At 40.3% G+C, this 19,075-nt stretch overlaps 1 long non-coding RNA gene across 1 annotated transcript in view; it reads right to left on the bottom strand.

The window, feature by feature from the left end:
* Positions 1-319: 319 nt before the first annotated feature.
* LOC142602272 (uncharacterized) overlaps positions 320-19,075 on the bottom strand; it is a 65,163-nt gene continuing 46,407 nt past the window's right edge. The window contains exons 2-3 of the long non-coding RNA XR_012835936.1: positions 15,277-15,363; positions 320-356 (exon numbers count right to left, since the gene is read on the bottom strand). This is a non-coding gene — a long non-coding RNA (uncharacterized LOC142602272). The remainder of the gene's footprint in view (positions 357-15,276; positions 15,364-19,075) is intronic.

Raw genomic sequence — 19,075 nt, 5'->3', positions numbered from 1 at the left:
GAGTGTGTCAGGCAAAAAAGTCAGAAGAGATTTGACATCTAAGTATATCTCTTCTGCGCCATTTCCAAGAGTAATAATTAGTCATCAGTCATTAACAGCAGCTGCAATCCCCTCCTCTCTCTTGTCACTTCTTCATCTTCATTTTCCCAAGAGGAGACAGAGTAAGGAGAAGAGACAGTTCCAGATAATTCTCATAGGAATTTTTTTTATTTTCCCAGGAGTAGCTGCATTAAAGCCTTTATACAATAGAATATTGTATAAATTATTATACTGACATGGGACAACACGTCACAAAAGACACACATCATCATTTTCAAATCTCTCTCCAAAACAGGTTTTAATTTTCCAGCCAGGCTCTGTAATAGATCAGAAAATGTGATCAGTCTTATGTTCAGAATAGAACCAGCAAAATTAAAATCAAACAGCATTTTGTGTTTGCAAAGTGAATCAAATGTTTGCCCTTTATGAAAAATTTTTACTTACTTTAAAAATCTTTTTCATTAAAATGTCTTGTTTTCTACATATTAAAAACTACAAAACCAAGTGTTTTGAGGTTTTCAAAAATTTTTGAGGTTTTCAGTTGGGGAAAAAAATAGGAACTTTAAAGAACATTTTAACACCATTCTCATTCTACCTTTTACATTCCAAAATCTTATATTTCCATACAGTTTTATTTTAATCATCAGTAATCTCAAGAAGAAATAGTGCAAAGGACATGTCCCTTCAGTTGTGAAGAAGCAATAGCATCAGCTCCAACTACCACGATGCTCCACCTAACCCTGGATCCTGGTGGGGTGGGCCACACATACAGAGCATTTCAGCAGAGGATGTAAAACAGAGATTACTAAAAGCCTTTAGCAGCACATCAAAAGCTGCAAATGCACCTTTTACTTAACCAGTGGGAGGTGTTGTATGAGACAATGTTGCAGGTCACAAAACAGACCAGCCAGGTATTTGCCGGGCAAAGAACTGGAAAAAGCTGACCTTAAAAGAAAGACTGCATTACTTACATGTAACCTCACTTACAGTGTGTAAACTGAAAACTGAACTAGGCTGAAGGATTTTGAATACTCCAGCATGTAGATGGAAACAAACTTAAGAAAGCTGATTGAATGGAAGAAATCATTCTGCATAGTGCCTAGGAGTCTATAAGGAGTGACTATGGTGGCAGGCAAGCAGAGAAATAGTGAAAAAAAGAGGATCCTGAGCCTACAACATCAAGGAACAGCACAGGATCAAGGTAAAATCGAAGGATCTGAGAAACAACACCATAACCCTGTGGTGGGTTGACCCTGGCTGGAGGCCAAAGCTGCCCTATCAGTCCCCTCCTCAGCTGGACAGGGGAGAGAAAATATAAGGAAAGGCTCATGGGTTGAGATGAGGACCGGGAGAGATCAGTCACCAATTACTGTCATGGGCAAACCAGACTGGACTTGGGTAAATTAATTTAATTTATTGCCAATCAAATCAGAGTAGGTTAATGAGAAACAAAACCAAATCTTAAAACACCTTCCCCCCACCCCTCCCTTCTCCCCAGGCTCAACTTCACTCCCAATTTACTCAACCTCCTCCAGCATGGCTTGATTATAGAAAGAAAACAGGGATCATGGAGCCACCAAGAAGCCTTGTACCTTAGTCCTAAACTGAAATCTAGATGTATTTCTCAAAGACAAGAGATCCACCACCTTTCATGAGCAGGAGGACCCCTATATAGGATCCTCTCAAGGGCCAAATACCTCTCCCCGGACTGGAGAAGTAGAAAGAGTTTATGTGAAGAGGACTTCACAGCATTTCCCCCCCCGCCCCTTTACTACGCTTTAGTGGTGTTTTCAGGAAGGCAGGTTAACTGGTCTTGAGAATGGAAGAAGGACCTACACTGGAAGTGCAGAGGTCCTGAGAGCTCAGGAGTAACTTGCAATGGTCTCAGCCCAGCTTTCCATTTTGTCACAGCAATCGTGCCGGTGTCCCACGTGTGCTTTGTAAAACTGTTGATCTCACCTGAAAAATCTTTGTACTTATTTAAAGTTCTTAACATGGCTTGATTGTTACTCCAGTGTTTCTGTAACAGACACAGGTAACACATTTGGTAGATACCAGATAAAGTATGAGAGCATGCCTAGGAGTCTCCCTTGGATTTGCTGCTCTTCAAGTAATTACCTTTTGCTTGCATGGTTGCTTTAAACTTGGTGTAATCCTAGCTAATGGGAACTGGCAGAGAGAGCACAGAAGGGACCCCCCCAGATGGAGAAGCATAAACTAAGCATGAACTCTACACAACTCCCCTTAGATGTTAATTGTTCTCAATTGAAATACAATGTTTTCTGAGCTAACTGATTCTCAGATGAAATCTTTTTAAGCTCCTCTCTAGAAAGGAGCTAAACTGTCTCCTGCTGGGTATAATCCAAACAGAGTCTGTGCTCCCCATCCCTACAAAAGGATTTGACCAATCTCCCTCCCAGAGACACAGGTGGTCTGACACAACAATTCTGCTCTCCCCCACAGCATGCTTAGAGATGTTTTGATATTCCTTGATATTTCTACGAGGCTCTAAATCCTCCAGCCTTTTAATCTCTCTTCAGGGGCTTTCTCCAGATCCTCTGAATATAAAGAGCTACTGATATATTCAGGCAAATATTTACAATGTCACACTTTACAGCAGGGCTGAGACTTCCCTAACTGTCTCTTGGAGCTGAATGACCAGTATCTATGACTGTTAATGGAAATCAATTGCCTCAATGCCCCACAGAGCTTTACAAATAATCACTGGAGTACATTGACTTATAAGAGTTCCCTGCTTTTTGCCTTTCTCTGACTGGTAGTTGTCATCAGTCACTGGAACAGGCTCCCCAAGGAAGTGGTCATGGCACCAAGCCTGTCAGAGTTCAAGGAGCATCTGGACGATACTCTTAATCATATGAGTTAGTTTTAGGTAGTCCTGTGAGGAGCAGGGAGTTGGACTCGAGGATCCTTATGGATCCCTTCCAACTTGAGATATTCTATGATATCAAGCAAGTTAAAGTCATGGAACATGTGTCTTTCTACCACAAAATGGTTTTGAAATGCTATACAAAATTTCTACCCATGCAGACATATGTCTGCTTCAGTGAATTTTTTATTTTTCCTTTCAAAATATTTTTTGTGTTTGGAAATATATTTTCTTTGATATCACAAGTGGCCAACACATCTCCTTCATTCTTGTAAAAAGTGGCAAGAAACTGGGTACAAAGACTAGTGCAATCAGTATAAGACCAGAGTTACATGAACAGAATTTTGACACAGAGATAAATCCCTTAGCTTACAGGTTTGAGGAAATTGCTCCTAGTTTTTCTCTCCCCTAGAAAAATGGATATGAAACGTCTGTGCCTTCTTCACCCCTAGAAATTACTTCAGTCATAATTTATATGGAAAACCTCAAGTTTTGGTCAAAAGATAAAAGACCTAATGTTTTCAGCTGCAAACCATGTCAACAAATATTGACAAAAATGCAAGAATGCACCTACAAGAGACATCTAAATTTTCTCTAAAAGCAAGTATCTTCATCTCACTGTCTCAAAAAGAAATTTCCTGACAAAAGAATGAAAATATTCTGTCCTTGTTTATTATTTCATAGAGTCATATTTTTCTGCATATTTCAACGGGATCTGGAGAGAGATAGGTTTTTACATTTTTTCACCATATGAGGCTATTGACTTCTAAAGATTAGGATGGGGTTCATCACAGCTCCCTGAACATTCAGCATCTCTCCATGGTTGACCATGAAGATTCCCACCACAGGGAAAGGAGGAAGAAAAGTATATTTTCAGATGAGATTTATTTGAAGGCAGAGGTACGACACTTGTAGGAGGAATTACACTGAAGTTGCTTCTTTCTCTCTGTTAATATTCTTGGAAAAAGTTAAAGAGCATGTACATGTGGGTGATCAGACCAGACTCTTTCAGGAAACCTAACCAATGTAAGAGGGAAAGAGAGAAAAAAAAAAAAAATGTTTAAAAGATGAGAAACAAAGTGTAAGAATAAACGAGGAAGTCTCACAAGGGATGAAAGTATAACAGAGGAGTTCCACAAAGATCTGTGCTAAGAGGTACGCTGATAAACATATTCATAAATTTTGTAGAAAAGGAGACAAGCAAGAAAAAACAAGTTTGCTGATAATATGAGTTATCCAAGGTAACAGGGGAGAAAAGAGATTGTGAAAAATTACAGAGGGACTTTAGAAAATTAAGTGGCTGGATAGTAAAATGATAGGTGAAAGTCAATGTAAATAAATATAAAAGAAATATAAAATGGTGCATGTGGGGAAAAACAATCCTCACCACATAAAAAATTATGAACCTTGAGCTGACCATTACTATTCAGGAGCAATACCTTGAAGTTATGACAAATAGTCCCACGAAAACATCAGCTCAGTGCAAGGTAGTTGTTGAATAAAAGCAAATCAAATGTTAGGCATTGTTAGGACAAGAATAATAAACAAAACAGAAAATGTGACTCTGCCTCTATAAATCCACATTTTGACCACTGCTTGAAAAGTGTGTGCAGTTCTGGCCCTCACACCTCTAAAAATGTATAGTAGAACTGGAAAATATATTGGTTTTCACACGGAGTATTCTAGACCTGGGGAACTCCTTTCCAAAGGAAGGTGAAACCTCAAGTCCACAGAATTTCAAAGAGAGACTGGACATGTACTTAAGAGATATATCCACTGAGAGTTCAGAACAGTCCAACCACAAGAGGCTCAGGCAATCCCAAGCTCTGAAAATGATGGTACAATATCATATATGTGTCATACATGTTTGTCCTGTTATTGTTTGCCTTTAAGTATCCTCTTATGGACACTACTGGCGAGAGGATGCTGGGCTAGATGGACTCTTCGTGTTCTTTGGTGGGTTGCTTTTCAAATGAGTTTAAAGCCAGCACCATGCTTTGACAGAAGCTGATGGTAGAGTTATGTGTGTGGAGGGTTTGTATTGAAACTGAGGAGCTGCTGCACTATTGTAAAACAAAGACAGTCTCTCTCTGTCTACTCTAAGTACTTTAATCCATTATCCCTTTCTAATTTACTGCTAAAGTCAATGGGTCTAGTAAGTTTTAGAATTTCCCTTGGGAACAATAACAGCATAGATATGTCTTACAAGATTTCTTGAACCTTTCTCCTAAGCAGTTGGTCACCACCTATGTTAGCCAACAGCCTTTCATTGACAGCCTCAGTTGCTGTCTCATCTACTGTATGGTTTTTGCCCTGAAAACTCATTGCAGTCAATAAAAGTGGACCATTGAGAAAATCTGTAAAACTCAGCTGGATAGTAGAGACACAGTTCCTTTACAAACTAGCGAATGCTAAAAACCCATTGTTTTAATGATTTACATTACTCTTATTTTAGTTTAAAATGATTCAAGAAATCTTCTCAGATAACTAAAGACTTCTGAGTAGTTCTTTTGGAAATGTTTATACTGAAAAAAATTACATTCAAGTTCACCGAAGACTAGTTAGTCCTGCTGTTATTAACCTGGGGCTAGTTCTTCATTTTTCATATTCAATTTTTATTCCAATAAAACTCTGAATGACTTCTGCCTGGGATATAGCTCAGTTCAGCTCCAATTGACTTGCAATGAGTATAGTGCACAACTGTGTAACATAATCACTACAGAGAGGATTGAAGAGAGTTCACATGAAGCTCTATTTTTAACACCTAACGTGGCAGCAAATGCAATCAGTGAACCTCAAAAAGGAGATAAAAATCAGGCTCTGATTTAAAGAAATGTCAAAGTGAATATTTTCCAATCCAGATTTCTTGTTTGAGCATGCAAACCCAACATAGTAATAACTAGCTAATACCATTAGATCAAGCAAGATGTGTGTGGTGTGCAGTGGAGGTAGGAGCTCTCAAGTACAGTCCAGGGGTGATAGGTGGTACACCCCAAAGAGGGGGATGCTAAGGAGCATTAAGTGCAACACTTCATGGAAGAAGGACCAAATCTGTCCAGGCACGTGTTCATTTTTCAGCTTCAACATACTGCTGGGTTATTGCAGATCCTCTCTGTTGGTGTCTCTGGTAAAGTGAAGGAGTAGGCAAATAAGGTGAACTGTTAGGGAGTAGCTGCATCACTCATCAAAGAAAGTTATACTGAGCTATCAGATTTTGCTGTGTAATAGCAAGTCCAGATGTGAGAGAGGACCAGTAGTCAGACAGCAAGTGATAACATTTTCGTAGCAATCCTGATGAAAGATCAGACCCGTTTCCCACCGCCGTGGACTCCAAAGTCTGCACTTTTCCCTAGTAAGGATTTGAGCCATACCCTCATGCTTCCAGCCATTGAGACAATATTTACCTGGCAAGAGAAAGGCTTTACACAACAAGCTTTGTGACCCACATGCTTTTCACCTGCTTTCCTGACTGTGGCCCAATTATATACAACATGATCAAAGTACATGATTAAATGTAGATGTCCACTTTGTGAATGCCTTCATCTGAACTAAGCACGTGAGGAAAAGCTATTTATCTCATCCTAAAATAGACCTATTAAAGAAAATTCCCTGAAACGTCTATTTCCCTCTGTTGACTAGACTATGAAAAGAGTAGCTTAAATGGAGACATCTCAAGTTAGGTGAAACAATCCCCACCCAAGCATCGTCAGTGTTTAGGAATGGACAGGACCCAAGTATTTGTTGGGTGAAGTAGACTTTATCTATGCCTGATCTGTCCTTACCACATACATGAGACTACAGACAGGCTAATGTGCTAAGCTGTCCATCTGCTTTGTGTTCATCTCAGGATGCAAGTGTGATGGTTCACTATGGGTGGTAAATCAATCTAATCCTGGGGGCAAGGTTGGAATTAGAGTTAATGAGTTTGTGTACCCTAAATCTTCCTCCATGACTCAATGATCTGTCAGGGGTTCACAGCATCCACTTGTAAGAGTGTTCCCCTTCAGAATCTTATCGCTTCAGCCTTTCAGCCCTGGTATTACCTGCCATCTTAGCAGGAATTGTGGCCTTAATTGGGAATAGCGCGGTCTGTTATTAGCCTACAATGTGCATTACTGAAATGATTTGTACAACCTGACTGCCACGTACATCTAAGAAGAGTCACACAAAAATGTCTCATTAAGTCTTCCAATCACCCAACTCCCACACTATTTGGTAACAAGTAATTATTTAGGTAAAATGCCTTCATGAAAGTTTTGTTCAGTGCCGTGTCATCATTTATAAAGCAACAAACTTTTCTTCCCTGGGAGTCAGACACAATTTAACAGAAGGGCTATTTATCTTTTAATCTAAATTCTTTCCAGCTCTTCCTTAGTTCATTACTCCTTTTATCACGTCTTTTCTGTACTTAAAACTGAAAATTTATAAAGCTCAGGATTCTGTTTTAACTTGCATATTGCATTTGCCATTGACAAGCAGAGATGATAAGATATTCTGCAAATTTTTAGTTTTGAATGTTGATGAGTCTTCAATATTCAACATGAGAAGGATCTTCCAAACTATCATGTCTTTTGTTTAATTTCTTTTTTGTGTTTTCTCTCTGTTGTTTTTTATTTTAAGAACAGATTGATCGCTGCTACTCAAATTTAAAAAAAAAAAAAAATGCTCAAATACAATAAAATAGAAAGGAAAAAGAAGTGTAATACAAATAAGTAATTGGGTGCAGATGGCTGGGGAAAAATTTCTCTGCTGTCCCAGGAACAAATAGTTACATTCTATCTTCTAGGACACTTCTGTAATCCCTCTGAAACTGCTTGGGTAGTTTAGTTCACAAATATTAGTTCACAATGTGGTTGGTTTAATTTTAATTAATTTAATTCTATTCTTGCACCAGGATAAATCTAGAAAAATTAATTGGTTTTACACTTACATAACTGAGATCAAAACTTATCTCCCTATAGCTGTGACCATCTGAAACCAGTCCTGCTCCTCAACTCTCCTTGTAGTCTATTTCAGATGGGAATAGAGAATAAAAAAACCCATGTTACTTTTACAAACCTGAAATTGAGGTTCTGCTCCAGTGAAGTTCTGCACTGCAGTTACTAGTGACCTGTCTATAAAGTACAGGGGGTGAATAAATTCACAGGACTTCATAGATCAAACTCGCTACAAAGCAAGTGACCACAGTCCATGTCAGCATGAGTGAATAATTTTGGGTAGTCATCAAAAAGGAAAATGGCATACTAAGATGTAAACAGGATCATCTTTGGCAAATTACATCAGTCCTGCTCGGTACTGACAAGGTCTTGACCAAGGAATTGTGTCCTCTTTTGAGCACTGCACACTATGAAAGATGTTGACCATTGTGAAAGAGCACACATCAGAGTGATGATGATGGTCAGTTATCTGGATATGATAACTCATGGGCACAGACTAAATAAACTGGTGCTCCTCATTCTAAAGTACAGAGGGCAGAAAATATGTTTTTACACACATGAAAAACAGTTCCAAAGAAAGAAAGAATTCTCTCTGTGGCCACTGAGAATAGGACAAGAAGTAGCCAAATTAAATTGCAGCTAGGCATAAGAGGAAATATTCTAGCAACAAGGAAAATGAAGAGTTGGTCTCAGTTGTCTGGGGACGGAGGTTTGCAGCCTTGGAGGTCTTCTTTAAGATGAGACAAGATGAGACAGTCAGCAGGAAATAAAGTTCAAACAGAAAATTCCTGCAAGGTGAGCAGAAGGATGAATAGCGTGACCATCAAGAGTCCCTTCTGACTCTCTTGATTCTGCAAAATTTGCGATCCCAATGTCTTCAGCTCTTGTACTTTAATACTTTTATACTTTTTTTTAAACTGTATGGCTGTGTATATACTCACAGCTGTGCACCACAGTGCCATGAACTCCAAAATGTGCAACATTATCAGGCTTTATTAAACCAGTCTGTTCAGCACAGGCAAAGGACCACTTTGTTGACCAGTATGCACCAGATTTATTTGAATCTGAGATAATTTGTCAAGCAATCATGAGTCTCCATGTCAGAGTCCTTACCTGGAAAATCTCTAAAGCATGAAATCAGCAGTTATCTGTCTATAATATTTTACTTTATGCAGTAATATACGAATCTGTACTATTTCTTTGGGATGAAGCTCACAGTATTAGGAAGCTTGGTCAATCATGAAATAGGGGGAAGCACACCTGTAAGAGCAATATTTACATAGCAGGTCAGAAGAAAGTAATCACTAGACATGATAGACAGTTTTGATCTGAAGCTAAACCAGCCATCAAAGGGCCATGTCACTGCTCAGGGATTTTTATGCATCTGTATTTATTTCCCTATTTACAGGGTAAGTGACTTGGCAGCCATTCTAGGAAGGCTCCTGTTGCTCATCTCTACATACATACTCTGTAACTAAATGCAGTATTTTCTGTTGTCATGGCTACTGGGCCCTTTTTATATTTTTCCTCCCTTCTTTTGCCTCCACAAGCAACAATATCTGCTAACCAATTAAATACCAAATAATACAGGGGAAAGTAGGAAGACAAGGGTTTCACATGTGGCCTCACCTCTAGCTCATTTGAATGCTGAGTCGCTAACAAGAAGAAGAGGACTTTCAAGTTTAGAGGCTTCTAACTGAACTAATAAAAGAAGCCACAAGAGATTTCAGAGCAGCAGGATGCATGCAGGACTTTTGATGCAGGATATCATCTTAGGCAACTAACAAAGTACCTGGAGAGGTGCAGTCATTCCAATCAGGTTTTAACTCTTGGATTCAGACAATCACGGATTGTCTCGCTATCCCCACCTCGCTGGCTCAAGCTCATTATGTAAATAAGCTCCCTTCAGAATGGATCAGGCTTCTATATCCTTGTTTATCTGAGTCACTAGCTGTCAAACCCAGATAAGACTGAGCATTAATGGTTTGTGTCTGCATTGCAAAATTCTACTTTTCACCTGCATAACTGAGCAGGCCAAAAAAGTATGATTTAAAAGAACTTACTTTTTTTACCAAATACATAGGCAAATTCAGTAATAAATTTACACTGAAGGAATTCATTCAAAGAGAACACTTCTGAGCTGTTTAAGACACATCTATTAGTATCAATGTGTTTTTCAAATAACATTGACCAAGTGGACCAACAGGTGCCACAGCACCCTGAAGGTGCCATAGCCCAGAGCCAATGCACACCTGATCACCAAGAGGTGACAGTGCAGCCTGTGCACAGCGAGGGCCTCCGTCTGCCTGCCTAAGAAGGGCAGGCACAATGGGACAGATGGGACAGTAGACTGGTGAAGGTCCTTGAGGGATCTCCCACAAGCTGATACTTCTTTCCTTTCCGTTCTGGAACAAAACCAAAACCTTTGAACTATTCTTCCAGAGCAAAGTTTTATCAGTTAGTTTGGTTTGGGATCAGAACCTTTGTTCTGAGGTTGAATGAGACTCCTGCAATACTGTCTGGTGCTTTGGGGCATTAGAAGAAGTTCTGTGGCCAAGGAGGGGTAGATGTGTGGAGAAGATACTTCCCTCACACAACCACATTTTTAAAACAATAGCCATTCTTTCTATTAGCCCACATAAATGTTATTGAAATTGCACCCAGCCTTTTTATGTTAAAAGTTACGCCGCCCAACATAAGCAAGCCACTTTGTGCTATGGACCTGAAAGGTTGAAATTCTGAGGTCTGTGAAACATTTTTACATATCCTGATTACCTTTTGCTGTGCCTTCTTAATCCTGTCCTGTCCAATAATTTTTTTGTCTCCTTTTAATACCTCTCCTAATATTCTTACAGAAGAGAAACTGTATCTCTACGCTTGGCCTGTTCTCTGCTCAGACAGCTTTAACAGTACCTAGAAGCCCAAGCTGCATCCTCTCTGCAGGTTATCTCCCACTGCTTATAAGTGATGGTTTCTAAGACTTTTCCACGCTCACTATATTTTAAGATATACCTCATATCATATATATACTTCGTATACCTCAGAAGATATATCTCATGAAGTGTTTGAGAGTCACTTTTTGATGTGTTTGTTGGCAGTGGATGCCAGAGTAAACCATAGGAGGTGGAGAAAATCAATAGAGAAGAGCAAGGAATTGTGCCCGAGTGGTGTGCTTTCTCCATTCCCCACCTACCCCAATATAGAAGAAAGAGTCCCATAATGCAGAAGTCATTGCAGTATGTTTTTCTTACCTTACCATTGTTTCAGGGGGAAGTCTACCAACGCAACAGCAAAATCCATCCTCAAGTTTCTCTGGAAAAACAGGTCTTTTTACTGCCACAGTCTCACAGCTGACTCATGCAGGCATAATCAAGCCCTTTAGCAATTAAGCTACTTTGGCATTTGTAAGGCAGTTTAAGAGACAGATCCATTTCAGCACAATTCAAACAGCACAAAGAAAAGCTTTTATTATCCTGATTTATTGAGGTTTTTCATTTCTCTTTTATTTAAGTCCAATGTCTTGCATTCAGTTTAATGACAATGATTCTGTAAAGCATTAAAACATCCTATGACTATTAAAGGAACATTTATTGAGGGCTAATAAGAGACAAATCAACTTTTCATTTAAGCATCTCAAAAATAACGCAAGCAATAAATGGCTGATCTTATATTTAATGATACTGTAACTTATACTGTACCAACAGAAAAAGCTTTTGCATTTCCAGTTTAACACTATAGCCTGTTGTTATCATTAGGGAAAATGTTTATTATTATTCTAATTGGAAGCAGCAAGTTCAAATCCATCTTCATTTAAAAGCAAATAATGCTGCTCAAATGCTTTATATATATATATAAAAAAAACTCTTGGGGATTTTTGGGGGAATGCTTGTGTTTATTAAAGTGGTCTGTTTCCAACCACAGATGTAACACAGGACTGGACGATGCCATTGGAAGGCACTGCAAGACTCATTTCAGAAAAGGGTGTTCCAGTAGGAAAACCATTACAGCCCAGATTCTGACATCAGACTTGTATATATTAGGCCATACAGAAAAGAGCATGAAAAAATCATTTCCAATGGTAGAATCCAACTTTTCTGCTTAGTCCTGGAAAAACTACATTTTCAGAGTGTCTCTCACTTGTTAAGGTGAGTGTTGAGACTGTCTTCCTGTGTTTTCATTCTATTGCTCTATGTAACTTTTTATTTCTCCATTGGGTAACTTTTAAAACTTTGCCAGCATGACAAAGTCACAAAATTTCTTTTTGCTAATCTGCAAAAATTTGGAGACACCAAGAAAGACAACCATAGAGATAAATCTTTATAGTGCATTCAGTTGGGAAAGAAAGAAATAGTCAAAATTATTTCAATCTCTGTCCCCAAAAAGAAAGGAAAATTGGAAAGATTTTCAGGAGAAGTTAAAGTTTTGAAAGGAAACCTTTTATTTTGCAACTGAAAAACTGAGGCACAAAGAGATTAAGTAGCTGGCAGCAAAAATTACAACTGAAAGAAGCACTTTCAAATCTTATTCTGTTGTCTTGACTTCCTCCTGACACAAAGTGACTAATGTGTCTTATTTTAGAGGACACAGGACCATTTATCTGTATTCTGATTCTAGCTCAGTTTGTCCCTACAATTTAGGTCCTCAAGTCCAATGCCCTGCAATCCCAAGAACCAAGGCAATAGAAATTTCATCCAGAAGTGTCTTTCAGGCATCCCTTGATAAACCACCCCCTGGTATCTCATGACAGACTAGATCTTTAGGAAAAGACCAAAAGCCACAATTACTGAGTAGTACAGGAAAGGGAGAGAGGTAAAGCCTATCCCACTTTCTTATGAAGAAGACCCCAGTGCTACTTGATGTCCATCACAGTGTTGCCCAGGACACAGATGCATTACCCAGTGCTGAGGTCCTTCTGTGGAGTCAATCCCCATGGAGGTTTCTCTTGAGGAAGGACTTCCAGCCTGGACCTAAAGAATCTCTAAACATTTTAACTTTGTACAAGAGTTGTCCTACGTTACTTCATACATTTGCACTTTACTTACAAAGATACTGAAATGAACAGGCATGGTGATGGCAACCACTCATTGTAAATGACAGAGATATGACTGGCTATGGTGATCTGCTCTGTGTTATCGTGATGGCAACATATCAACCCCGCACTGCTTCTGGTTTGCAATTCCCGCATTTTTTCTCTTCACCCCCTTCCATTGCTAAGAAAGCTCAAAGTTGATTTATTTTATATCATCTGCAACTGCCTCTAAGGAAGGTTAGACCACTGTGGGTATGATTCACTGACAAGCTTATTTTCTTTCCTAAGAATTGATTTAACTATAAAAGCAAAGGGTAAAAGACAGCTATTGAACCAGTTAAATGATTTAAAAATTGGGGACTGAGTGTTTTATCCATCAACAGGCATCAGCACTGAGATTAAACCTACAAGAAGTAAGGACTTTATTTAATTATTTTTTTTTAAAAGCCCATTAGAAGTTATTTACATTTGAGACAAAGATTAAAGATGCTGTGAAATTTACTGTCCCTGCACTTAACTGGGGAGCATAGGAGAGTGGAGTCTTGGCGTGGATGCTGCCATTCCTGACACCCTGATAGCTGCTAGTATGAAATACATTCAGGCAGTGCAGTAATATTTGTAAAGCTTATTGGGAAGGATATCAAATCATTCTGTTATTTATTCAGTGAAGCTTAAGCACATCACCGTTTAGGTTATTGTGTCTCACACATTTTGACTTCCCTATGCCCTTCTTTTGCAAAGTGTCTCTCTCATAAAAGTCTTGCATTTACCTCCATGTTCAAACTCTTTGCACCATTTCACTGTTCAGTAATGTAAATTATTCAATTCACAGCTAAGATTCAAAGCCATAAAAGCGGAGATTTTCTACAATCCGCATATGTTGCAGAAAGGCATAGAGGGTCTGGGGAGAATAAACAGGCAGTGGGCCATGTGATTCCTGCTCTCCTGGTGATCACATTTTACTTGCTGTCGACCTCCTACACTGTCCTGTTTCATTTGCGGCATTTATCTGTTGCATTCTGTTTGTCAGTGAGATTGAAAACTTACAGGGACAAAAAAATGTTGTTTTGATCATTCAGTCTCATAATCAAGTTACTAACAGCATCAGCTGATACATATACATTTGCTGCAGATGAAAAGCATATATATTATTATCCTTTCCTAAATGTGGTCTAGATTTTCAGCAATTACAGTTGATATAGAGTGCCTGGTATCTGAGTTGTCAATATGAGCCATTTAAAAAGGTCCTGATCTCTGAAAGAAGGGAAGATTGAGCACTCCTTGGGCTAAAAAACCAAAAAACAAACAACAAAAAAACCAACAAAAAAAACCAACAACAAACTTTTAGAGGTCACAAGCTGAATGCTTTAATGGTTTGAAAATAATGCATCTAAAAGCATGCCTGTTTCAGACATTTCAAGCATGAACCACACTGTTACCGCTCAAATGGCAATAAAAACTTTCCAAACAGAAATGTAGTTTAGAAAGCCAACTGGTTTCTTCAGCGCGGGTGCATGGGGGATCTCTGCTGCTAACATACACACCTAGTCTTTAATCCCTTATACATTTATACCCTTAGGTAACAAAATAATTACAAAATTACATTTACATCACATAGTTACCTTATTGTGATTGGTAAAAAGTTTTCTCGCTTCGATTTAAAGCTATGTGCTTAGAGAAATTCAAAGAGCATGCCCAGTGAGGTGTGGTCATACCTCAAGGGTGGGTTGCTTTTAGAATGGAGGTGTGTTTTGGTATTATAATTAGATTATAATGAACAAAGTTCAGTCAAAGGACATGATTTTGACAGAAAATTAAATATTACTTGCACCCACTGCCAACTACATGCTTTATCTATTCTATCGTCCATGTCAAATTGGGGTTATACAATGGACATAATTGGCAGCCACTAATTGGTTAGCAACATCAAACGAAGCGCAATCACCCAACCATCGCCATACCTTTCTGCTCAGAATGTTCCTTTCCCATCACCACGATTATCCATTCGATTACAACACCTTACTTCAGAATAATCCTCTACTGCACACAGAGAATTACAAAAAACTGAAATGCAATCAACAGAAAGATAGCATGTAATATGAAAGATGGTACATCATGGTAAGTGGTACACTGGAGTAAATTCATATATTAATTTAAAGGTGGATCCCATTAGTGTCTGGGGGGGGGGGGCATGTTTCTGTGTCCGGTTATTTATTAATGCTTTCTTGCTTCCCAGAACTGATATACCCTGTATTGACAAGATGACAGAAACACCACTCCTTGCTTGATTTCAGATAACCACATCCACTTCTCATAAAACACATAATTAACCAAGGTGGGAATACTTTTTAATTAAAGCCAGCTTAAATTAATCAAACACTGACTTTGCAGGGTGCTTCTGGTTCATCTCTAACTTCCTTGCTTGCTCAGAGTGAAGCTCAGCTGGTTGTTCAAATGTTCTCCTTTACAGCCTGTTAAATGAATGACAGACAAAATGGCTCAGCAGAATGGATTGAAAATAAAAGTCAAAGAATCACAGAATCATTTAGGTTGGAAAAGACCTTTAAGATCATCAGGTACAACCATTAACCCAGCACCACCACTAAACCATGTCCCTAAGCACCACATTTACACATCTTTTACATACTTCCCTGGGCAGCCTGTTCCAATGCTTGATAACACTGTCGGTAAAGAAATTTTTCCTAATATCCAATCTAAACCTCCCCTGGCACAACTTGAGGCCATTTCCTCTTGTTCTATTGCTTGTTACTTGGCAGAAGAGACCAACACCCACCTGGTGACAACCTCCTTTCAGGTAGCTGTAGAGAGCGATAAGGTCTCCCCTCAGCCTCCTCTTCACCAGGCTAAACAAGCCCAGTTCCCTCAGCCATCCCGCATAAGACTTGTGCTCTAGACCCTTCACCAGCTTCAGGCTCTTTGGACGTGCAGTCAACACAGAGTGGCATAAGAAAACCTCAGATTTTTTTCATTTGTTGAGATATACTTCCCACTGGAGAAAGTTTTTGGAGCAGCTCTACAAGCCCTGATATGCATGGCCAGTGAATAACCTCAAATGGGTTTGAGAATGCTGGTAGGCTGAATTCAGAGGATGCCATGAAAAAAATTATTAGAGTTTAGGCTTTCAGCCAAGAGACTGGCTGCTGTGCCGAAGGCTCCCTTTTGGCAGTGTCTGTGAGATACGGCATCACCCTGAGGAGATACCACAAGCAAGCATGGATGGTTAATGGCAAGGTCTTAAAATCAAAGTGCACAATCACAACAAAGGAGGACTTCAAAGGGTCAGATCTCAGCAGGTGCCAGCTCTGTTAACAGCAGAAACATTGAAATCTCAGGAAAATAATATGAAAGACATCAAATCTGGAATATGCAATAACTGAGTCATGCAGGGAACAGGGAAAGAAACTTAGAGGTTTGGCTTCATTACTAGCACTTAAGGCCAAAATTCCTCAGGACAGCTTCAAAAAAACCCTTGTCATTGTCTCTCCAGGCCTCGCTCTGCTCAACATAGCCCATCGCCAGAGTCCCCCATGCACTGGTGTCACGATACAGAAGTGCTCAACTTCCTGACACAGCCAGGGTGGTTTCGTTTTACAGTTTGGGACAGCTAACCCTCCAGGTCCTTCTCATCAGTAAAGGCAAGCAAGGGAGACACAGTAGTAGCCATGAACAATGCTATGGTTTCTGTATTGAGGATTATTCCGACTCCTCCTTTGCTTTCTAAAACCATATGGGAAACAAGCCCAAAGGCTGTTGTCCAAAAGCAGGGAACTCTGGGCCTGCCTACTCAGTAGGTGCCGATGCTCCCAGGGGAGCCTCATTGCAGGGAGAACTGGGGAGGTCAGTGAAGGTGCACATGAGCTTGCCCTAGGAAAAGAAGCCCAAGAGATGCTGAGCAGACACTGACACCACCCTGCAGCACTGGAACAGGAAGGGAAACTATTCACAAACCACCTCTGCTCTGGTAGGACAAGGGCAGCCCTCTCTTTCTGAAATCCAGCCAGTACCTAAACTCTGCATGCGCTACAGGGACTGTGGCTAGCTCAGGGGCTGCATGATGCAGACATGCCATAGCAAAAGTAGATCATAGGGGCAGGGTGGTCTGTTTGGCCATTCCGTGGCAGCAGCAATTCCACATCCAAGGGCTGTGAAGATGCCCTTGTGAAAATCAAAAAGAAAGATCAAAGGCAGGCCTGAACAAGGAATAGTGCTCTCTGAAGTTACTACTTTCATTGTTACTTTTGTGCTTCATAGCCTAGTACATCACAAGGTTTTTTCCAATTTTTTTCATTTTTTCTCTTTTTTTTTTATTTGTGATGTTCAGCAGAGTGTCTTCTTTTCATCTTATTTGATGGATTTTCCCCTAGTTGTTTCAGTCCTTTTATTCCCTGAAACACAGCTCAGGGCTACCTTGTTTTCTCCTGTTAAGGTGCCATCATGAACCTTCTCACTGTATCATGGCATGATCTCACACTGACAGCTCTTGAGAACAAAGCCCTGCTTTAACTCTGAGTTCAGTCTCCAGGGCTCCACACCCGCAGAGTTCAGTTAAACTCACTGAGGTCTTGCACCTTTCCATGGGGGAGAGGACAGGGTAAGAAGCTGCTGAGTGGGAGGGAAGGAGAGTACCCTGAGCTGAAGTCGGGTATGTGTCATATTCCTCTTCAATTCCACTTTAAATTCAGCCTCTGAGCTTAGTGAGGGCATGCATTACGTTTAGTACCAGCTGGTACTGGTGCACGGTAGCTCCAGGGGTAACCATGGCATAAGGAATAGAATAGAAAAGAACCAAACAGAACAGAACACTGTATTCATAGAAAGAAGAGGGGAAAAAAATTACATTTTTTCTAAGGCAGAGAGAGGATCCCACAAATTCCAAATAAACTATTTCAGGAGGAGGATACTGAAATCTTCAAGGGGAAAAAAATATTATAAACTGATACATATATTTTATATATATATACAATATTATAAACTTACTGCTTAAGAGACCTTAACTCTGCCCCAGAAATGAGCACAGGACAATGGTAGAACAGCTGTGTGGCTCAACGGGGTGGTGTGTGCAGTGTAGGGTCTGCGCTGTGGCACGTGCCTCAGCTCTCCCAGGCTGCGGCAGGGACACGATGCTGCAAACCGGCCTTGCAAAATGCATCTTACAGGTACAGGATCCAGGGAGGTGAGAGATGGGGCATTGAACCCCTTCAGACAAGGGAGGAACCCAAGTGCAGCACCACCACTTTGCGATCCCCCTTGCCCTCCAAATCACCATCCCTGTGGCAGACCCAGCAAGGACATGGCTAATTTGGGCTCCTGATGTAACGTCCAGCTCTGTGGGACACTTCTCCTCTTTTAGGGGAGTTCTCGTGCTGGTCCCACCTGTCTGCCTGTGTGCTCCCATGGATCTGGTCTCTCAGAGCAGGGGAGAACATATCTGGAAACTACTCCTGATGCTGCAGGCTCCACTTCAGGAGGGCTGCCCAGATGCACAGGCAGCAATGCAGAGGAAGCAGAATCTCACACACAAGTTGGGCATAAGCATGGATGTAAGCTCTCCTCCTTTTCTCACCTTAGCCAAGTCAACATTTGCCTTCTCCCTTTTCAGCAGGGACAAACCTGTTTGGTCTTCATGAGAGTAGAAAGAGCACAAGACTTCACTTGAAGCTGTGATGGGATAACTCTTCTGCTTCCTGAGCCAAACTTCCTAAGCCCCCAAGTCTGTTCTTCTCAGCATAATGCACCCCACCATGTCCCCCTCCAGCCAGAAGGGACCTGCAATGTCTTTTGCTCCTGTGCTCCCTGTGTTCCTCACAGCAGAGGAAAGAGAGAAGAGACCTGTCAATTGCACTGCAGGACCCAGAATTTCCTCACTCCAAGCAGTGACTCCAGGGCCTCTGCTTACTGAAAAGGATCATTCTCTGTGCTCTTTGATCTTTCCTCCAGGCTGGCCGAATCCCTTCATGATATACCCTTCCAAGCATATGCTTTTTTTCAGCTTTGCCAAAAGGGAAGGTCTCCCTGGGACAAGACTTCACGAAGAGATTTTTGCTATTTTCCCAGCACCAGAACTCTAATGGAGAATAAGGGATAGGATTGCTACAGTGTGGGATTCTGTTACAATCATGCAAGACTGCCTTAATCTCATATGCACACACTCAAATCTGTTCC

This window comes from Balearica regulorum, chromosome 6, assembly GCF_011004875.1.
Source record: "Balearica regulorum gibbericeps isolate bBalReg1 chromosome 6, bBalReg1.pri, whole genome shotgun sequence".
NCBI lineage: Eukaryota > Metazoa > Chordata > Aves > Gruiformes > Gruidae > Balearica > Balearica regulorum.
The sequence above is the reverse complement of the archived record's forward strand: the minus strand, read 5'-3'. Positions and strand labels throughout refer to the sequence as shown.